The sequence below is a fragment of the Micromys minutus genome (assembly GCF_963924665.1).
Source record: "Micromys minutus genome assembly, chromosome: X".
Taxonomy (NCBI): Eukaryota; Metazoa; Chordata; class Mammalia; order Rodentia; family Muridae; genus Micromys; species Micromys minutus.
In genome coordinates this window covers 87,343,979-87,367,653 of record NC_137970.1, presented here as the reverse complement: position 1 = coordinate 87,367,653, position 23,675 = coordinate 87,343,979, and the positions used below count along the sequence as shown (strand labels likewise).

General features: G+C 45.1%; 1 pseudogene across 1 annotated transcript; it reads left to right on the top strand.

Moving 5' to 3' along the window:
* Window positions 1-5,101: 5,101 nt before the first annotated feature.
* LOC308415100 (testis-specific Y-encoded-like protein 1) lies at window positions 5,102-23,675 on the top strand (annotated as a pseudogene). Its single transcript has 2 exons — window positions 5,102-5,517; window positions 23,327-23,675. The product of its transcript is annotated as a testis-specific Y-encoded-like protein 1 (transcript).

Sequence of the window (23,675 nt, the reverse complement as noted above, 5' to 3'; positions counted from 1 at the left end):
ATCTGTCCAGGAGAGCTAGCTGCCTTGCCCTGAGATATTGAGACAGCCCAGAATCTGGGTAGCCTGTCTCCAACCCTGTCTTTCTGTATTTAACACTGGGAGGTGGAAGTTGGGAGGGCTGTCTGGAATGGTGAATGCTCCGGAGCCTCAAGGAAAACATAGGGGTCTGAGAATGGTCTAGTGTACATGGACTGGCTGAACAAGTTCCCCAAGAGCACCCAGAGGCAGGCCTGGGTCCAGATCGCTGTGTAGCGAAATCTCAGTGGTGACCCTGTCCAACCTAAGATGTCTGCTAGACATCCTTCCCGCACTGAGGACCTGGGTGGCCGCCTCCCGAGTCCAGGGAGCGAAAGCCTGAGTCCCCTGCCCTGTCCTCCTGTCATCTGGATGCTGCTGGCCTCCAAACTCTTCCGGGGTCAAGAAGAGCTCAGGGCCAAGAAGCTCTCAGGAGCCCCGAATCCTTTCTGTGCAGCCAGGAAAGAACTGCTCCAGAGCAGGCGAGCAGTCCTGCCACCATGTTCAGAAATGTGCAGGGACCTGCCCATGGAAGCCTCAGAAAGATTCTGTGTGATGTCATTACTACATCACCAATGCCAACTGCTGGTCAGCATGCGAGGTCTCCCTCCGCCCTTCGTTTGGCCAAAAACGCCAATGGGCTGCAAAAAGCCAACAACATGGCTGACTAGCACTAGGTCTTCTTCTGCAGAGATGGGGCTTTATGCGGGTCACTGGGGATCCCTTACAAATAATTCTGTGACTTCTTGTGTGTGTGTGCACCCACGAGTGCGCACCTCTGCCTGTGGGTGCACAGGGACATTCTAGAACAAGCTGGGTGCGGACTGTCTAACAGATTCAGGAGAATCCAGGGTGCTGAAGCGTCCTGGGACAGTGGGGGTGCACTGCAGACAGAGAGAAAGACTGGATAACAGGCGTACCTTAATCTCAGGACACCAGCCAATCCTTGTTGTGGCCCCCAGGGGCCTGAGCAGCTGCTTGCAGGGGAGCCTAGGAGAGCCATATGGAACCACCGGGACAATCTGAAAAATAGGGGCAGAGCCTCAGAACGAAACAAACCTCTAAAATGAGGACCAAGACCTGAACCCCCACCACATTCAGTTAGCAGCCAAGCCAGCACAACTAGGACCCGTTCAGCGATCCAGCCTTTGCCTGCTTGAACCTGCCCCTAAGGATGCCCAGTAAAGCTCACAGCCCCTTCCCTTCTTGAGGGTCCTGACTCTCAGTCTCTGAGCACACTCTAGGTTCTAGGTCAAAGCTGACTGCCAAGAAGGCTCTCCCAGGATGATTCTGGACTGGTAAGGCATCAGGGAGGTGAAAGCAGTCCTGGCAGAACTCAGGCCAGAGGGGAAGTTGGAACACCGATTGTGGATAGGGAAAAACTTCCTCAGTCAGGAGGAACTAGGCCCAACTCTGGCTTCGCCCCTGGCAACAGGAGGATCTGCAGGGGACCCAGGGAAATGGGTGGGCTGCTTGCTGTGTGTGCCTGTGAGGTCCCAGGTTTCCCTGGCCTGAGCCTCTACTCCCATTGGAGAGGACAAGAAGGGTCTCGAAAACCTTCGTCTTCTTACCTGGGAAACACAGGTCGGTATTTCAGGTAGCCCTCAATATGACTTCTGTCAGAAGATGTCCCACAATGTCATCTGATCATCCTCTTGCCTCTGATGACACAGAGGGTCCAGGCTGCACAAATGCACAATCTCCATGGCAGGCCTTCTGCTACCCTGAGCTGAAGGGAAGGGCACATCCAAAGAAGAAAGGAATATTCCATCCCAACATGCCCCCTTGACTACCAGACCTTGGCCTTGGGGCCCCATTTCTAATTACCTACTAAGCATCCCCAGGCAGTGAACAGCCAGGCAACCATTAGGAGCTAATTCCAGCTCCCTCACAATCTCTCTCCTCTCACTAACCCTCCATCCCACCCCCACCTCATCCCATACCATCAGTAACCACCAGACAGCATTCTTGGTACACTTTGCTCTTTGTCCATCTCCAAAATCTCCAAGTCACCATTAGAGGTGGACCCTACATTCTGTGTCCTCTCTACAAACACACACACACACACACACACACACAAACACACACACACCTACCTATGCTCCTCCTCTTTCTGCCTCTAGCTCACAATATATACAGCAACAGCCACAGTTTCCAGGGCAGATGGCAATCTCTGGGTACCAGATGATGTAAACCACATTCTTTTGGAAACTGTCACTATCTAGAAGAAGCCTTCATTCCGGGGCACTGAGAGTCTGCAGAAGTCCACCACATCCCATACCCCATGCACTGCCTAGGTCTTAAGTCACAGCTGGTGGAGGGAGAGTCCTCTAAGAGCCTCCAAGACACAAGCCTGCCAGTGCTTTTCAATTATCCATCCCGACCAAGCTGCCTGGAGGCATCTGCTCTGATGCAACCAAGAGAGCTCTATTCAGGCAGGCCTGCTAGGAGGTCTCAGAGGTGCAAGGCTTGGAACCCCAAAACAGAACCTATCCTGCCACCTTGCATATTGTTGTTAAGCAATTGTCTCACCAACCAAGACACAAGGCAGAGAGGGAAGGATTCCTCTGCAAGCCACCTGGGACCTTTGTACACCCTTACTCAGCCTAGCTACTCCCTGGGGATATAGCCTTAAGGGTTTCCTCTTCATCCAAACCTGTCTTTCCCAAACAACACTGACCTCAGGAAATAAGAACTGCTACATTCTGAGGCCTTGCTGGATCTGCTTCTAGGCCCTCGGGTCCTAGGTTCCAAAGCAGGGTTTAGACACAGAAGAAAGAGACTAACAGACACACAAAGTTGCCAGAGGGTGTGTAAGAGATAAGGCAAGGGGTAGACAGAGAGAGATACACTGGTCTTCTGGTCCTCTAAGATCCTAGACTGTGCATCTGTTAATTAGATAAGCATCTCTGTTCTTCCAGCAAATCCCTGGACAGGGCAGAGACCAGACAGCCAGGTGTCTTTTGACCTTTCACCCTGGCTGATCTCCCAGGATGTTAGGGAATGTGAGCTAGTCAGGAGAAGCCAGGAGGAGTATGCTGCCCTCTTGGGTGTCAGGAATCACAGCCACTAGACTATCAAAGCACCAGTCCTGTGTGGTACCCTGCCAGCCCAACCTGTTTTGAACCCCTTTGGGATTATGGCTGACTCAGGTTGTGTCTACTCAGATACACTCTGAGCCCTTGCTGGACCTGCAATCTCCATGAGTTTTATATTACCTTGGTCTACAAAGTGTGTTCTAGGACAGCCAGAACTACACACAGAGACCATGCCTTAAAAGAATAAACAAAAACAGAAAAAGAAGACAAAATAAGAGAAAGAAAGACCTGAAATTTTGTGAGACTTGCCAATGCACACACAAAAATGCAGCAGTTTTGGGGCTTTCTGTTGTCTGACAGAAACATTTGTAATAATAAAAGTTCTTGTTACGTTTTGGTAGCTCAACAAGCCATCCACAGTGCAGGCCATGCTTTACCAGCTCAAACTAGCACAGCAACTGCACCTCATTATCCTAGGTTAGGGGAGCCCTGATTAGATTGAATTCCCTGAATCCTCTCAGACTTCTCAGAGCCCTGTTGCAGGGAAGTGCTTCTGAGTCCCCCAAGAGGCTCTTCCACCAAGGATCTCCTGGTACTGACCATTGCAGAAACCCCCAGGCCAACCCAAGTGGTGTTCCCTTCTCTGCCCAGAGGGGTCCCTGAGCTCTCCAAAGCCCATGGCTCCTAGGTCAGAGTTACAGTCTGCAGAGAAGAGCTCTCACACAAAGACCTCTCTAGCCACCAATTCCTCACTCATCTTAGAAGGAGTGGGGGGGGGTATAAACTAACATGGTCCAGACCAGCCTGCCTAGTGGTAGAATCTCAGACTTCTGGAGGGTTGGGATAGCCAGCAGCATTCCCTCAGGGCCATTCCCCTGTCTCTGTATTCTCAGTTGGGAGCAAAGTAGAAAAGGAAGAGCAATCCTTTCCCACTGAGTGCTGGCTCTGCCCTGAGGATATGAGACAACTGGGATCTGCCCCAGTGTCTCAAAGGGGCTGGAGTGATGGGCCTGGGAAAGCCACTTGGAGTTTATAGGAGCTCACTTTGCTGGTTTCTGAGAGGCTGTTTTTTGCGATTAAGTTACTGAAGGAACCGTATAAAAAAAAATAGCCATCCAGGATTCAACTCAGATTCACCGGGAGTCAGAACTCGCCCTAGGCTCCCCGCCCACTTGGTACACACAGTGAGGTGGCTTGAATCTGATGATGGTGGACCACCACCCCCATTCACCGACAGCCCACTGTGTGGTTCCTGAGACTTGGGAGTGTTCCTCACAGGTCTGGGTCCCTACTCTCCAGTTAGAGATGACTCTGAACATATAAAAGTGTCAAGGTTGAGTAAACTAACGTCTGTGCCACTGGACATTTCATGACAGGTCCTGAGAGGGATGAGGTGACCTCTGTCCCTGACAACCATGCCCTCTGTGATGCAGACACTGCCCTGGCAACCTCAGGCTGGAATCTGCTGCTAGACGAGAAGGTGGTAACAGGTGAGGTCCTCCCAGGGATCATGGGTAGCCCAGAGCCCAGGAGTGTCTTGGACCTTGACCCCCAGATTCTTGTGGCTGCAGCTAGGCAGGGAGAGACTCTGTCTGCAGGCGAGGGCTTCGCACCAGAGGCGTTTGTGATACCTAAGAATGTGGAGAAGGCCCATGATGTGAGGATTGAACAGGGCACCATCATGGTAGCATCAGAAGAGAAGTCAGAAGTGGCAATGCACAGGAGTGAGGAGGTGATGAAGGTGGGGCTGAAGCCTGCGGGTAAAGAACTGGAAATGTAGGAGGCTAGTGGAGGAGTGAGGGAGTCGCAGGAGAAGGCAGGGTCTTGGCACCTAAGCATAGATCTTCACACGAACCCGCTGGAGGACTTCCAGGTAGAACTGGACACTATTTATGCTCAGGCTGACAGGGCCTTCCAACATCTGGAGCAGAAGTTTGGAAAGATGCAGCAAAGGCCCTAAAAACTCGGGGAGCGGAAGTGCAGGCCCACAACGTGAGGATTGAACGGGGCACCATCGCGGTAGCTCAGAAGAGAAGTCAGAAGTGGCAATGCACAGGAGTGAGGAGGTAATGAAGGTGGAGGTGAAGCCTGCTGGTGAAGAACTGGAGATGTGGGGGCCTCAGGGAGAACTGAGGGAGTCGCAGGAGAAGGCAGGGCCTTGGCACATTAGCATAGATCTACACTGGAACCCGCTGGAGGACATCCAGTTAGAAATGGACACTGTGAATGCTCAGGCTGACAGGGACTTCAAACATCTGGAGCAGAAGTTTGGGCGGATGCAGCGACACTCTCTGGAATGAAGGAACTACACCATTCAGAATATCCCAGACTTCTGGATGACTGCCTTCAGGAACCACCCTCAGTTATCCGCCATGATTAGGGGTCAGGATGCAGAAATGTTAAGGTACATAACCACTCTGGAGGTGAAGGAACTGAGACATCCTCAGACCGTCTGCAAATTCAAGTGGTTACTGTTTCTTGCTACTTTTGCTTTTGGAGGTTGAATTGTGTCCCTGTCTCTTTCTCCTTTTGGTTTTATTGCTTAGGAGTTTTCCTGTATTTATTAGGATGTAGTTCCCCTCATTGTATTGGGTTTTCCAAATATAATTTGTTGTAGTGCTGGGTTTGTGATCAGATGTTGTTTAAATTTAGTTTGGCTTGGAATATCTTAGTCTCTCCATCTATGCTGAATGGAAGTTTTGCTGGGTATAGCAGCTTGGGGTGGCATCTGTGCTCTCTTAGGGTCTGCATGATGTCTGTCCAGTCTCTACTAGCTTTCATAGTTTCTGTTGAGAAATCGGGTTTGATTCTGATTGGTCTGCAATTATTTGTTACATGACCTTTTTCTCTTACAGCTTTTAGTATTTTTTCTTTGCTTTGGGCATTTGGCATTTTGACTATAATGTGTCTGGAGGAATTTTTTTCTGATCCAACATACTTGGAGCTCTGTAGGCTTGTTTTATGCTCATGGTCATCTCATTCTTAAGAGCAGGGAAGTTTTCTTCTACAAATTTGTTGAAGATATTTACTGTACCAATTAGTTGATATTCTTTGCACACTGCAAGCTACCTGGGACCTTTTTACACCCTTACTCAGCCTAGCTACTCCCAGGGGATATAGCCTTAAGGGTTGCCTCTATATCCAAACCTGTTTTCCCAGACAACCCTGACCTCAAGGAACCAAGAACTGCTACACTTTAGACCTTTCTCGATCTGCCTCTAGGCCCTCAGGGCCTAGGTTCCTAACCAGGGGACAGATAAACAGCAAAAAGGCTAACAGACACACAAAGTAGGAGGCAGAAGAGATAAGGAGAGGTATAGACAGAGAGATACAATGGTCTTCCAGTCCTCTAAGATCATAGACTGTGCATCTGTTAATACAATAGGAATCTCTGTTCCTCCAGCAAGTCTCTGATCACGGCCAAGAAGAGACGACCAGGTAACTTTTTACCCTCCACACTGGCTGTTCTCCAAAGATGTTAGGGAATGTGAGTGAGTAAGGAGAAGCCAGGAGAATTATGCTGTCTGCTTGGGTGTCAGAAACTACATCCAGGAGGCCATCAAGGCACCAGTCCTGCCAGCCTACCTGTATTGAAACCCTTTGGGATTATGGAAGACTCAGACTGTGTCTACTCAGATTCACAAACTGCCATATCTCAGCTTAGCATCCCGGTCACTTGGTACAAACAGTGAGCTGGCTTGAATCTGATGATGGTGCACTACCAACTCCCATCCACCCACAGACCACTTTGGGGTTCCAGAGACATGGGAGTAATCCTCACAGGTCTGGGTCCCTACACTTCGACTAGAGATAACCCTGAACATAGAAAGGGGGTGAGGTGAAATTTAGGTTGGCAGGGACATATCTGTCCAGGAGAGCTAGCTGCCTTGCCCTGAGATATTGAGACAGCCCAGAAGCTGGGTAGCCTGTCCCCATCCCTGTCTTTCTGTGTTTAAGACTGGGAGGTGGGGGTTGGGAGGGCTGTCTGGAATGGTGAATGCTCCGGAGCCTCAAAGGAAAACACAGGGAACCGAGAAGGGTCTGGTGTACAGGGACAGGCTGGACAAGTTCCCCAAGAGCACCCAGAGGCAGGCCTGGGTACAGATCCCAGTGTAGAGAGATCTCAGTGGTGACCCTGTCCAACCTAAGATGTCTGCCAGCCATCCTTCCAGCCCTTTAAGGGCTTTTAAACCATTTGATATTTCTCGATTGAGAATTCTTTGGTTAGCACTGTTCCCCATTTTTAAATAAGCTTATTTTTTTCTCTGCAATCGAATTTCTTGGGCTTCTTACTCTCCCTCTAGCCAGAAGAGTGCTGTCTGTCTATGTTCTGGGCTCCTAACTTGGATTCGTGTTGTTCGTAGTGGACCTTATTTCAGTTACTCCAGTAGTTTGACTCAGTTTTCCACATAGTCTTATTTATTTGTCAGATAAGTAACTGACTTGGTGTTTGAACCATTGATGTACTTCTCGAGAATAGGATATGTTTTGCAATGTGGCAGCATGGTGATATGGGAGGGTGTGTTTTTATGGGACTGGGCCCCATGGTACCAAAATAAATAAAATTTATTTGGGGCATTGGAAGGGGATGAGAAGGGAGTGGAGGCAGAATAAGAACAGGCAGAAAGATACAGGAAAGAGAAAGAAGGGAAGAGGCTGTCTGGGAACATGTGGAGAGAGAGTTGGAAGAACAGAGATGGAGGGATAGAAGTGTGGAGGAGATAGTCCATTTCTAGCAACTAGACTAGGAAACTGTTGGGCAGAGCCTATAAGAAATGCTATCAAACTCGATATGCAGGGAGATTTGGAGATTCACATCTGTGACCCTTCTCTCAGAAGGCAGAGGTAGCCAAAGCCTGCCAATGTGATATATCCGGATGTCATCTCAAAACCACAATAACAAACACAAAATTCTCCAGGGACACATAGAATAATCTGTAAGTAGAGAATACTGGAGGCTGTAGATTCCATCCCAACATTGCCAATAAAAATAAATAAATGATACCAAAATTTCTATGATAGGTCTGGATGCATGATTTCAAGGAATGACCATGATATGAGAAACATTAATACTTCCCACTGGAAAATGTGACAAGCCAGAAGTGCAGAAGTATGCAGACTTAATGCATGTCTTTTGCCTCATGAGACTTTGAATTAAATATAACCAGCCAACAAAGAAAGAATTCTTAGCATGTGCAAGGCCTTGGTTCTAATCTAAGCCCACTAACCCCATTAAAAGACATTTTTGTTTGTTTATTTGTGGTTTGCTCCCTGAGAAATGGTCTCCTATACTTGAAGATGGCAAGGAACTCACTATCAAACCTAGATTGACTTCAAAACTCTCATCTTCCTGCCTCCACCTTTAAGTTGCCAGAATTAGAGGCACACTTTCTGCCTTGAGGTAGTCTGTTATTTTTGGGGTAAGGTAAGACCAATAGTTCAGGGTATGACAATTTTTTGAGAATAAAACTTGTGTTTCAAAGGTCCTAAGAAAGAAGCTACCACACTAGGAAGAGCTGGGGTAGGGAGTGGGTATAAAGAAAGAATAGGTTAGGGGGTTGGAGAAACAGACTTGCTGTGATTTCCACAGGTAGGAAAGGGGCAAGGCCATGTATCCAGGCTGAAGATTGGGTAATCTGAATGATTTCCAGGAGTGAGTCCTGATTTATCTAGTAACTAGCCTTGGGGAGGTTATACTGGAAAGTAGTACTGAGGGGGTGGGGTAGGGGTGGTGGAGTTGAATACTAGTTTTCAGGTGAAAGACAATAGCCCAAGCAGTTGTTTACTATCTCTTGGCTTTAGTTAGGGCTGAGTCTCTGAGATCAGCCAAACCACAAAGGTCAATGCATCAGAATTACAACAGAAAAATAGCCCTGATTAATATAGGGTTAGGCATTCCTCTATTCCTTAATTCTTAAATTCCTTGAAAAGTGTTTTCCTAATTTGTTTTCCTTCCTGATTTCTGATTTCAAAATATTTTTTGAAACCAGAATCACCATAGAGAATAAAAGAGTAAAGAAACTTAAATCCCAGAGTCTCAGACAAGCCTAGAGGTGAACTATTTATCTATTGAATCAGGAGTCTTTGAAATTCAGGTCCCAAGACCTCTCATAAAATCTCCATTGCATTCCTGCAGAAGAACCCTAGAGGGAGATCAAAAGGCTAGGGCCACAGTTCTACCTCTTTGCAGGTGGGAAGATTAAGGAAGTGTCACAAATGAAATTTCTCCATGAAGACTGCTGGGCTGGGATTTCAGCTCTTCCCAGCTCTTTGGAAGCCCTTTCCCTATTCCTCTTTGTTTTTCTGCTCTTTCACTGTAGGGTGTAATGGGCATTCAAAAGTCCAAGTCTATTTTCTTTTGGGGGGTCGGTTTGGGAGAGGTTGTAAGAAGCCTTCAATGTTCTCAGCATTATTCAACACCTCCAGACACCTTAGAGAGACTGACATAAACCGAATGATTTTGTCAAAGTGAATGTTTAAAACGCGTCCACTGTGGGATTAGTGTGGCCCTGCCTCTGCAATTTAAAAATCAAAACATTGAAAACAAAACTAAACTAAATTATAAAGTTAAGTTATTCTCTACCAGTGCATCCAACCAGGTGGAAGAATTCCCTCTGAAGGCTGCCAAATTCTGTATAACCCTAAGTCTCAAAATGTGGAAAAGGCAAAACCACTGAAGCAGCTGCCTGGCATCAGTGCGAAGCAATCGCAGAGAGCTCAGAGGATTTCACAACACTGACCCTACTCTCTCCTACTTAATAATACTGAGAATTTCATTAGGTGTTTGTCTAAACCTATAGACTGTACTTCTATAGAGTGAGGCCTGAGGGCCTTGCTCAGTGGTAAAGCTTTGACCTGCATGCCTGTGGGGGCGGGGTGGGTCTGACATCCTTCTCAGGAATAGCAAAAAGGCAAAACAAAATAAACCAACGCTAATGTAATCTATAGGAATTGAAAATGGAAATAGAAAGATTAAAGAAATCACAAAAAAGGGACAACCCTGGAAGTCACAATTATGCTCATACCTAAACCACACAGACTCTCCAAATAAAGAAAACTTCAGACCAATCTCTTTCATAAAGTTCGACGCAAAAATACTCAATAAAAGTTTTGCAAACTGAATCCAACAACACATCAAAACAAACATTCATCATGATGAAGTAGGCTTTATCCCAGGGCTGTGGGATTGGTTCAATATACAGAAATCCATCAATGTAATCCACCATATAAACAAAGTCAAAGAAAAAAACCACATGGTCATCTCACTAGATTCTGAGAAAGCATTTGACAAAATTCAACATGCCTTTATGTTAAAAGTCTTGGATAGAACAGGAATCTAGGCCCTATACATAAACATAATGAAAGAATATACAGCAAACCAATAGCCAACATCAAACCTGAAGGTGAGAAACTTGAAGCAATCCCACTAAAATCAGGGAATGGACAAGGCTGCCCACTCTCTAGCTTCCTATTCAATATAGTCCTAGAAGTCCTGGCCAGAGCAATGAGACAACAAAAGGAGATCAAAGGGATACAAATCAGAAAGAAAGAAGTCAAAATATCACTATTTGCTAATGACATAATAGTATATCTAAGTAACCGCAAAGTTCCCACCAGACATCCTACAGGTGATAATTTCAGCAAAGTGGCTGGTCATAAAGTTAATTATTTCAAACAAATCAGAAACATTCCTGTATTCAAAAGATAAACATGCTGAGAAAGAAATTAGGTCAAATAGAGGAGCAGAAAAGATCATTCAGAGACTGCTCACCTGAGGATCCACCCCATATCTAGCCACCAAACCCAAGCACTATTGCTGATGCCAAGAAGTTCTTACTGGCAGGAACCAGATAGAGATGTCTCATCAGGGGCTCTGCCAGAGTCATACAGATACAGTGAGTATGCTTGAAACTAACCATCGGACTGAATATGGGGACCCAACTGAAGATAGTAAAGAAAGGACTGAAGGAGCTGAAAGTGTTTGCAACCTCATGGGAAGAACAAGATTATCAACCAACATAACCCACCACAATTCCCAGGGACTGAAATCCTACCCTTTGAGGACACATTGAGATATCAACTCATGGATCCAGTTGCATATGCAGCAGAAGATAGCAGTGTCTGGCATCAGTGTCAGAAGAGGCCTTTGGTCCAGGGAGGGCATGTTTTCCCAATGTAGGGGAATGCCAGGCTAATGGGGTGGAGAGGGTGATTAGGAGGGAGTGTACCTTTGTGGAGAAAAGTGGAAGTGGAGGGGGATGGAAGCAGTGTGGGGAAAGGGGTTTGCATTTCAAATGTAAATACAGTGAGTGTCTAAAAAATCATTAATAATAAAACTGACTGGTCATTTTATATGGTCCATCTTTCGATAAGATATTTTTACATCCTAATGGTTATCTCTAGGCTGATCTTTGGATGGGGGGTTTTATGGTCTAATTTCATGGAACTACTGGCTTAGGAGGGGCAGGATCTTTTGGTCAGTTCCTGGAATGAATGACTATTCTTCAGGTCAGGCCTAGTCCTGAAATGGAGTGTATGTTGTCCTCTCTGTAGTGTGTAGCTTTTCTACCCTGCTTTAAGCTCTGGGTAGACTGCACTTCCAGCCCCTGCCCAGAGAATATTGGATCCGCAGATGAAAGACACACACACACCGACACACACTTATTTTTATATTGCTTTAGCTCAATGGTTGTGCTCATGTAGGCCTTTCTCGGCTAGTGTGCCCTTCATTTCACCCCCAGCTCAGCATCCTAAATCTGTCCTCAGCTTAGTTATGTCTCTAATCTCCCAGCTGGAGAATTGGAAACTCCACCTAAGATCTCACATAGCTGGTTACCTTTTCTCTATGGAAGATGGAGATGCCTTTCTTCTACCCTGTGTCTGCTCACCTACTTAGGGCAAACTTGAATTCCCACCTTTCTTTCCAGTTCATTGGCTACTATCATCTTTACTGATAGATCAAGAACCAGAGAACAGGATCTTTAGGGTTCATATGCTGATTTTCAATCAAAACATCAGAAGCAACCCAATATACTCTCACTGTGCAATATTTATAAGAGGAGGGTTGTATGTGTGGTGTCAGGAATATATGGAAAATTTTGTCTTACTTATATTTCCTTTGCTGTGATAAACATCGCGACTAAAGTCATCCTGAAGAGAAAGGTGTTTACTTGAGTTTATATTTCTATGGTTATAGTTTATCACTGAAAAAAGTCAGGGTGGGAATTCAAGCCTTTAACCTGGTTGAGCTCAGCCAGCAGGAGCTGATGCTGAGGCCATGGAGGAGTGCTGCTTGCTCTGTTCCTTCTCCTGGCTTGCTCAGTGATACTTCTTACAGCACTCAGGACCACCTAGGGCTCATTTTGTATCTTATGGGACAAGAGGCCATGGCTGTACATCCTTTTGTTGAATATAATGAGAGGCATGAGCTTCACATCCAGCAGACAGAGGCTACATGGTGCTTCTGTATTCAAAGTGCTCACAGAGAAATATCCAGTCCCAATTGTCAACTGTTCAGCGGTTAAGCATTTCTCATAACTGGCCAGTTGGACTTTCCCATTTCAGGGTCTGCACATTAAACAGAACTGAAAAAAAAAATTAAAGATGAAGGAAAAAAGAAAGAAAAAGAGGAGGCAGTGGATAATATGCTTTTTGGAAAAAACACCTTTTGAATATTATATTCTACTTATGAGCTACTTACTCTCATTCAAGGAGATCTGGTAAACTAGAGTGAATATTTACACTTAACATTTACTTGTACTTGAGTTTGTGAGTTAGTCCCACACCTCCAATTCAGCCCTCAAAGTTCAAACCTACTACAAATGATTTTATATACTATTAGAGAAAATGGAGGAAATGCAGGTCACTGTTGGAAGCCGTTTGCACTGCACCCTAAGATGGCGCCGGCTTCCCCGCAATAACTCAGCAAACAGAGCCATTGCCCAGCCCAAGAGACATAGTACTCATGTACAGCAAATGTCACAGCCCACTCTGGGGGCATACTATTGATATACTGGTGGGCATACCAATCAGGTAGTAACACAAGTCTCCTGGGCATATATAAGCAGTGATTTTTTTCTTCCACGTGGTCCCCTGCTCATAATACTGTACAATAAAGGTTGTTCGCAGAAGAATCCTGTTGTTGCACGTTGTTCCTGCTGGCGGGATTTGGGGCGCGGGACAGGTCACCATTGGCTTACCAGTATGTGTAAGAAGCACAAAGGAGACTCAAGGCAGGCACGGGGAAACCAAAGTGGAAAGAGTTAAGTTTAAGACCATTCCTGAGCTACAGAGAGAGAGATCCAACTCAAAAGCAAAACAATGTGCTGGAGAGATGTTCAGACATTAACACTATTTTCAAGGGCTGGAGAGATGGCTCAGAAGTTAAGAGCACTGACTGAGCTTCTAGATGTCCTGAATTAAATTCCCAGCAACCACATGGTGGCTCACAACCATCTGTCATGACATCTGATGCCTTTGTGTGTATTACTCACATGAAGATCCCCTTATAAAAGTAGCAAATGCGCAGACCTGTTGGATGTAATCAAAATATTCTTAAATGTACAAAATATAATCATGTAGAAAAAAAGAGTGTAAAAAGAAACTGATTTTAAGAATACAAGCATGGAAAAAGCTTCTAGTACATTCTCCACAGCCAGTTACTTGAGCAGATTTTCAGCACTAAAAAGTAAGCAAAGAACACTCTTTTATCCTAAGCATCAGAGTAAAGTTCTCCAGAAAGAACTGCTAGAACTTGGAAAGCAAAATGAAGAGCTGATAGTCTTTCTATCTATACATCTAAGCAAGTCTCAAGAGGTGGATATCTCAGGAGGGAAAAGATACATAGATAATGCAAAGCAAGCCGGAATGTCCAGGGCAGCATTCTGCGGTGAGACAACAAAAGGTGGGCTATGAGCATGTTCCGGGGTGCTGAACAGATCCAGAGCTAGGGGAAAGAGGAGATGCTTGTTTACTACAATGCTTTCTCCAAAGGCTGTCATGAATAATTAGTCTCAATAATCAAACCTAAATGTCCTTTGAATGACCAAGACATGCTTTGATTCAGTATAAGATAAAAATCAGTGAGATTTATTCATTTGTACTTTGTGTTTTCTGAGACAAAGTGTCACTGTGTACTCCTGACTGCTTTCAAATTTACAGGGATTCTTTGTTATCACCTTCTACCCAACAGTGCTGTGATTATAGGGTTAGGAGCATGTGTCACCATGTCTAGCTCTGAGGACTACATTCAATACCGAAATTTTGCTTCCCAACCATCAGGTTATAGAAGAGGAGGAACATCTCTTAAATGTGTTCTTGAGCTGGGGAGATGGCTCAGTGGTTAAGAGCATTGCCTGTTCTTCCATAGGTCTTGAGTTCAAATCCCAGCAACCATAGCTTCAATTCTAGAGTATCCAATACCCTCACACAGGCATACATGAAGACACAACACTAGAGCACATAAGATTAAAAAAAAAAAAAAGAGTGCACAGATGTTTTTTATGGGAAAAAAAACTCATCTGGATTTTTGTTTTCTCTAAAACTAGATATGCAATGTTGATGGCTAGAAGAATTGGAGCCAGAGTATATGGTCTCCCTGAAGACCTCGTGGAAGTCAAACCCAAAATGGTCATGACCATGTTTGCCTGGTTGATGGGCAGAGGCATGAAGAGGGTGTAAAATAACCCATGTGAATAGAACCAACCTTCCTCGAGGTGCATGATTAACAAGTCAGCTAGTCCCAGGTGAAATGCACATGGTTTCAGAAGTCTTGGTCATTCAAAGGACATTTAGGTTTGATTATTGAGACTAATTATTCATGACAGCCTTTGGAGAAAGCATTTTAGTAAACAAGCATCTCCTCTTTCCGCTAGCTCTGGATCTCTTCAGCACCCCGGAACATGCTCACAGCCCACCTTTTGTTGTCTCACCGCAGAATGCTGCCCTGGACATTCCGGCTTGCTTTGCATTATCTATGTATCTTTTCCCTCCTGAGATATCCACCTCTTGAGACTTGCTTAGATGTATAGATAGAAAGACTATCAGCTCTTCATTTTGCTTTCCAAGTTCTCGCTTCGTGTATGTTTCTGCACAACGTGCTTTCCTGATGGCTGAAGATGTCAGAAGAGGACATCAGCTTTCCTGGATGTTGAGGTGCCACAATGCGGATGCTGGGAATGGACCCCACATTGTCTGTAAGAACTACAAGTGCTCTTAACAGTTGAGGCCCTGTCTCTTCAGCATCAAGTTATACTAAATTTCTATACTTTATTATTTTGGATTTTATATGCTTACTTCTTCTATATAAGAAATGAAAAGGAAAGAACTGAGTTCAAATAAAAATGAAATTGTTGCCTAGGCATGATGGCATATGCCTTTTAATTCCAGCACTCGGAAGGGAGAGGCGAGGACCTCTCTGAGTCTGAGGCCAGCCTGGTCTACAGAGAGATCAAAACAGCCAGGAGTAAACAGAGAAACTTTGTCCTGAAAAACAAACAGATATTTATCCTATCTCCACAACCAAATATGTGTAAGTGTGAGTGTGTGTGTGTTTAATTAGCCAGGTTGAATATACAATCAATTATAAAATTTTCTGTGCAGTGTAAAGAGAAAAAAGATCTTAAAATATGTGTAAACATTTGAACCTTTTAAGGTAAATATTAGGTTTTTGTGGGGTATGATGAACTGAAAATCAGGATGAAAACAAAGGGCCGGACTTGAGAGTCAAAAAGATGTATAATAAACAGTCATGTAGATAAACAAATAATAATTTTGGTAATGAATACATAGCTTTTATAGGTAGGAAATGGTAGATAATAGGAAAATGGTGATGAGAGGAAATATTGTTAGGATACAAACCACTGTATGTAAGCAAATAACAGTCTGGTCGAAAAGCCAAGGGCTGGAGGGAAGCAGGAGTGCTCCGTTATGTGTATTCCTGGACTATTTAAGAAGCTTAAATTAGGGCTGGAGAGATGGTTCAATGGTTAGGATCACTGGCTGCTCTTCCAGAGGTCCTGAGTTCAAATCCCAGCAATCACATTGTGGCTCACAACCATCTGTGACCAGAACATATCCCATCTTCTGGTGAGTCTGAAGACAGCTACAGTGTACTCATATACATAAAATAAGTAAACAAATCTTCAAAAAAAGAAACTGAAGTATCTATTCGCTAGGGTAACCCGAAGATACTTACAATACTGACCTCAAGGAAACAAGAACTGCTATACTCTGATTCCTTGCTGGACCTGTTTATAGGGCCTCAGAGCCTAGTTTCCTAACCCTGTGACTGAAACAAATTACCCGGGAAACACAGGTCGGTATCTCAGGTAGCCCTCAATATGACTTCTGTCAGAAGATGTCCCACAATGTCATCTAGTCATCCTTTGGCTTCTGATGCCACAGAGGGACCAGGCTGCACAAATGCACAATCTCCATGGCAGGCTTCCTACTACCCTGAGCTGAATGGAAGGACACGTCCAAAGAAGAATGGAATATTCCACCCCAACATGCACCCTTGACTACCAGGCCCTGGTCTTGGGGCCCCAATTCTAAGAACCTACTAAGCATCCCCATGCAGTGAGCAGCCAGGCAACCCTTAAGAGCTAATTCCAGCTCCCTCACAATCTCCTCTCAATAACCCTCCATCCCAACCCTCAGCACATACCATCAGTAACCACCAGGCCACACTCTGGGGACACTTACCTCTCTGTCCCTCTCCCAAAATCCCCAAGTCACCATCACAGGTGGATCCTTTTTTCTGTGTCCCCCACCAATCTCTCTGCAAACACAAACACACACACACACACACACACACACACACACACACACACACACACACACACCTACCTATGCTCCTCCGCTTTCTGCCTCTAATCACCATTATATACAACAACAGCCACAGTTTCCAGGGCAGATGGCAATCTCTGGATACCAGATGATGTAAACCACATTCCTTTGGAAACTGTCACTATCAATGAGAAGCCTTCATTCAGGGGCACTGAGAGTCTGCAGAGGTCCACCACCTTCCATACCCCATGCACTGCCTAGGTCTTAAGTCACAGCTGGAGGAGGGAGAGTCCTCTAAGAGCCTCTAAGACACAAGGCTGCCAGTGCTTTTCAATTATCTTTCCTGACCAAGATGCCTGGATGCTTCTGTTCTGATGCAACCACGAAAGCTCTATCCAGGCAGGCCTGCTCTGAGTTCTCAGAGTTGAAAAGCCCGGAACCCCAAAACAAGACCTGTCCTGCCACCCTACACATTGTTTTTGAGGAATTGTTTCATCCACCAAGATAAAGACAGAGCAGGAAGGATTCCCCTGCAAGCCACCTGGGACCTTTGTACACCCTTACTCAGCCTAGCTACTCCCTGGGGATATAGCCTTAAGGGTTGCCTCTATATTCAAACCTGTCCTTCCCAGACAACACTGACCTCAAGGAAATAAGAACTGCTTCACTCTGAGTCCTTGCTGTATCTGCTTCTAGGCCCTCCGGGCCTAGGTTCCTAACCCTGGGACAGACACAAATAAAGGGACAGACACACAAAGTGGGTTGAGGGAGAGAAAGGCAAAGGATAGACAGAGATACAATGGTCTTCTCGTCCTCTATTATTTTAGACTGTGCATCTGTTAATTAGATAAGCATCTCTGTTCCTCCAACAAATCCCTGGACAGGGCGGAGACCAGACGGCCAGGTGTCTTTGACCCTTCACCCTGGCTGATATCCCAGGATGTTAGGGAATGTGAGCTAGTCAGAAGAAGCCAGGAGGTGTATGCTGCCTGCTTGGGTGTCGGGAATCACAGCCAGGAGTCCATCAAGGCACCAGTCCTGGGTGGTACCCTGCCAGCCCAACCAGTTTTGAACCCCTTTGGGATTATGGAAGACTCAGCCTGTATCTACTCAGATTCCAGCAGCCACATCTTGGCTTAGGCTCCCTGCTCACTTGCTACACACAGTGAGGTGACTTGAATCTGATGATGGTGGACCACCACCCCCCATCCACCCCCAGACCACTTTGGGGTTCCTGAGACTTGGGAGTATTCCTCACAGGTCTGGGTCCAAACTCTTCGGCTAGAGATAACCCTGAACATAGAAAGGGGTTGAGGTGGGATTTATAGGTCGGCAGGGTCATATCTGTCCAGGAGAGCTAGCTGCCTTGCCCTGAGATATTGAGACAGCACAGAAGCTGGGTAGCCTGTCCCCAACCCTGTCTTTCTGTGTTTAACACTGTGAGGTGGGGGTTGGGAGGGCTGTCTGGAATGGTGAATGCTCCGGAGCCTCAAAGAAAACATAGGGGACCGAGAACGGTCTGGTGTACAGGGACAGGCTGGACAAGTTCCCCAAGAGCACCCAGAGGCAGGCCTTGGTACAGATCGCTGTGTAGTGAAATCTCAGTGGTCACCCTGTCAAACCTAAGATGTCTGCCAGCTCTGGTGGTATCTCTCTGTACACCAGTGTTCAAGAGGCAGAAAAAGAATCACAATAATGTTGAGGCTAGCCTTGCCAAAACAGTGATGTACAATACAGCCTGGGCTACATAGGGAGACCTTATCTCAAAACATGAGAGACAACAGGACCTGGAGACATCCTGTAATTTCTGTCTCCAATAAAAAGGGATAAAAATCTCTGAAGCCATCCCATCTCCCTGAATGTAGTTACCTTGAGGTCAGCACTGAAGTTGTTGATCTTTTGCCAGCCTGAGTTTTCCAGATGGAAGTTGTCCCGTCTCTGGATAAACACACAGCACCATTAACCACTGAGGCATCTCTCCAGCACCAAAAGTTAAACAGAGTAGAAGAAGGTAAGCTTTCTATTCTGGTTTAATAATGTGAACGAAGGAGAATCCTTAAATACTGTCTCTATCCTGATGTTCACAATTTGTGTTCTTCCAAATTCTCCTGACTTCACTCTGTAGTCTTAAGTTTTTATGTCCACTAGGAACAAGTCTGACAATTCACTAAACATTCTTTAAAACACACAGAATGTGCTATTTTTATGAGAGGAGCACACAAGTGGAGGTTAGAGAACAGAATTGAGGAGTTCATTCTCTTCCACCTTTCCATGTGCTCTGGAGAGAAAATTCAGTTCAGCAGCCTTGGTAAGAAATGCTTTACCCCCTGTGGCTCCCTTCAGGGTCATGTGTCTTTGCTAAATGCCTTCAGAACTTCCCTATAAGCATAAACCAAAGAATTGCTGAACAGAACTTAACCCACCTCAAAGACTTTTAGTGCTGCTGACTCATAGACACTGTCATTGTCCTCCCTGGAGGTCACCTTCAGCTGAAGTTCACCAAGTAGAGCAGTGCAGTCTGGGACCGTCTAGCCCATGCAGTACCAAGGAAGATTCAGCAAAGCTCTTTGGTCATGAAGCCACTAAGACAAAGGGACGTTTTTGTTGTTGGTTTGTTAGATCTAACAGCCTCTGCCTTCTGAACTGCTGGGATTTCATAGGTGCCCTAAGCACAGCCAAAAATGGACTTTCTGTAAGGAATATTGTTATCCATTATCACAGTCAGATCATCCCATTGCTATTGTCAAATCCCATCTTTATAAACATATCTTAGCTTTTTAAAAATCAAATTTCCTCTAGTTTGTTTCTCTTGTTTTGCAGGTGTATGCCTGTGGTTTTGTGTGTTGTTTTGTTGTATATGAGACCTGGTTTCTCTGTACCTCTGGCTGTTCTCTAGGCCAGGCTGGCCTTGAACTCAGGTTTCCTGTCTCTGCCTCATAAGAGCTGGGTCTAAATGTGTGTGCCACCTTGCACAGCTGTTTACTCAAGTTTTAAGGCTGTGTCGTCCAAAGTTGAAATTTTTTGCTAGACCCAAAATGAGCTACTGTCTCAAAAACAATTCAAAATAGTCAGGCTTGGGGGTACACATTAATAATCCCTGCACTTAGATTAATGCAGGAGAATTGCCTTTCAAAGCCTTCTTGGTTTACAGACTGAGACCCTTGCTCAAAAAAAACCAAAATGAAGAATAAATATAGAGTATGGTCTCAGTAAAAAGCTAGTCTATCTAATTGTGAACTACACTCCAGTTTCTTACAAAAATGGTGGAATTAGAGAGGTGTGCATTTCCTCATACCAAGCACACCAGTCACCACTGCCACACCCAAGCTGGTAGAGCTTCAGAGGAAGACAGAAAGAGCTGGTGTTCTTGTTCTGTGTGCATATGTGAGACACTCTCTCTCTCTCTCTCTCTCTCTCTCTCTCTCTCTCTCTCTCTCTCTCTCTCTCTCTCTCACACACACACACACACACACACACACACAGTGGAATAATACAATAAGACTATCTTTGCAGTAAAATAGTCTACCTCTTTCATAATTATGGGAAACAGCACTTTTTCAATGATGTGGAAAGTCTAAGTCAATGTGTTAAATGTCTTTCTCTGTGGTGCTGATGACTGAGACTGAGTCCATACTTATCACTGAGCTCTATTCCCAACTCTGCCTTCCAAATATTTCTAAACACATTTCAGCCAAACTCAAATTGTTCCATAACATTTTGTCCTGCCCCCTAGTTTAAAACTTTGTTTTCTTTTTTATTTTAAAACAAGGTTCATTTATTAAGTATATTGTTCTGCCTGCATGTATGCCTGCACACCAGAAGAGGGCAGCATATCTCATTAGAACAATTTTCTTTTTTATAATTTTTTTTATTGACGAACTTTATTTTACAAAAAGAAAGATAAATGTACAGATTTTAAGAATTTTTGCATAAAACATACGAATACATTTTTGTCATTGCTTTTTTTTTTAAAGGGTTGATACTGTGCCTTAAGATCTTACTAGTTACAATGAGCATAATGTACATGTAAAACAGGATGTAGTCTGGAATTTAGTGTGTCCTTGTTAAGTTTTTCTTACCAGGATCTGTCCATTGGTGGGAGTGGTGTATTGAGGTCTCCCACTATTGTTGTGTAAGGCACAATGAACTTTTTTTGAGCTTTAGTAGGGTTTCTTCTATGAATAGCAGTGCTTTTGCATTTGGAGCATATTTGTTAAGAATTGAGAATTCCTCCTGACAAATTCCCCTTTAAAGGGTAAAAATGTCCTTGCTTATCTTTTATGATAACTTTTGGTTGAAAATCAACTTTTATCAATATTAGAATGGCCACTCCAGCTTGCTTCTTGGGGCCATTTACTTAGAAGTTTTTTCAGCATCCATTTACTCTGAGATAGTGCCTGTCTTTGTCTCTGAGATGAGTTTCCCGTATGCAGAAAAATGCTGGGATTTGTTTATGTATCCAGTCTGATAGCCTATATCTTTTTATTGGATAATTGAGTCCATTTATGTTAACAGATATCAAGGATTACTGGTTGCAGTTTCTTGCTACTTTTGCTGTTGGAGGTGGAATTGTGCCTGTGTCTCTTTCTACTTTTGGTTTTATTGCTTAGGAGTTTTCCTGTATTTATCAGGATGTAGTTCCCCTCGATGTATTGGGTTTTCCAGATATAATTTGTTGTAGTGCTGGGTTTGTGGTAAGATATTGTTTAAATTTATTTTTGTCTTGGATTTTCTTATTCTCTCCCTCTCTGGTGATTGAGAGTTTTTCTGGGTATAGCAGCTTGGGGTGGCATCTGTGCTCTCTTAGCTTAAGCATGATGTCTGTCCAGGCTCTCCTAGCTTTCATAATTTCTGTTCAGAAATCTGGTGTGATTCTGATTGGTCTGCAATTACATGTTTCATAACCTTTTTCTCTTACTGCTTTTAGTAATTTTTCATTGCTTTGGGCATTTGGCATTTTGACTATAATGTGTCTGGAAGAATTTCTTTCTGGTCCAACCTATTTAAAGTTCGATAGGTTTGTTTTATGCTCATGGTCATCTCATTCTTAAGGGTAGGAAAGTTTTCTTCTACAATTTTGTTGAAGATATTTACTGTACCTATTAGTTGATATACATCGTCCTCTGCAAGCCACCTGGGACCTTTGTACACCCTTACTCAGCCTAGCTACTCCCTGGGGGATATACCCTAAGGGTTGCCTCTACATCCAAACCTATCTTCCTAGAAAACCCTGACCTCAAAGAAATAAGAACTGGTACACTCTGAGACCTGGATGGACCTGCCAGGATGTTAGGGAATGTGAGCTAGTCAGGAGAAGCCAGGAGGAGTATGCTGCCTGCTTGAGTGTCAGGAATCACAGCCAGCAGGCCATCAAGGCACCAGTCCTGGGTGGTACCCTGCCAGTCCAACCTGTTTTGAACCCCTTTGGGATTATGGCAGACTCAGGCTGTGTCTACTCAGATTCCAGCAGCCAAATCTCGGTTTAAGCTTTCTATTCACTTGGTACACACAGTGCGGTGACTTGAATCTGATGATGGTGGACCACCATCGCCCATCCATTCCAAGACCACTGTCGGGTTCTGGAGATCTGGGTGTGTTCCTCACAGGTCTGGGTCCCTACTCTCCAGTTAGAGATGACTCTGAACATATAAAGGTGGTGAGGGTGAGTAAACTGACCTCTGTGCGACCGGACCTGTCATGACAAGCCCGGAGCAGGACAAGGGGACCTCTGTCCATGTCAGCCGGGCCCTCTGTGATGCAAACACTGCCATGGCAACCTCAGGTCAGAGTCGGCTACTAGGCAAGAAGGTGATAACAGGTGAGGGTCTCGCAGGGATCGTGGGGAGCCCAGAGCCCTGGAGTGTCTCGGGCCTTGACCCACAGATGCCAGTGGCCTGAGCAAGACAGTAAGAGACTCTTTCTGTTGTCGAGGGTCTTGCAGCAGCGGCGTTTATGATACTGACAGATGCTGAGAAGGCCCTAGAAACTCAGGGAGCAGAAGCCCAGACCAAGGACGTGAGGATTGAATGGGGCACCATCGTGGTAGCATCAGAAGAGAAGTCAGAAGTGGCAATGCACAGGACTGAGGAGGTGATGAAGGTTGAGCTGAAGCCTAAGGGTGAAGAACTGTACATGTAGGAGGCTAGTGGAGGAGTGAGAGAGTCCCAGGAGAAGGCAGGGCCTTGGCACGTAAGCAGAGATCTTCACACGAACCCGCTGGAGGACATCCAGGTAGAACTGGACACTGTTTATTCTCAGGGTGACAGGAAATTCCAACATCTAGTTTGGGCGGATGCGGCAACACTTTCTGGAATAAAAGAACTACATCTTTCAGAATATCCCAGACTTCTGGATGACTGCCTTCAGGAACCACCCTCAGTTATCCGCCATGATTAGGGGTCAGGATCCAGAGATGATAAGGTCCATAACCAATCTGGGGGTGAAGGAACTGAGTGAGACATCCTAAGACGAGCTGCAAATTCAAGTTCTTTTTTTCAAAGAAACCTCAACATCAGAAACAAGCTGATTGTCAAGGAATATGAAGTGAGATCATCTGGTTGAGTGGTGTCTCTTTCCACTCCAGTCATATGGTGGAGGGGATATGAGCCCCAGTCCTTTATTCGCAGAAACCAAGTCTTTCTCAACAGATTCTTCACCTGGTTCTCAGACCACAGCCTTCCAGAATCTGACAGAATCCCGGAGATTATCAAAGAAGACCTGTGGCTAAACCCATTGCAATACTACCTGTCTCGTGAAGGAATCCATAAACCCCGATGTCGCCCACTAAGGGAGCAAGTGGAGATTCCCAGGCTTTTTGCCTTCCAGTCAGGTTAA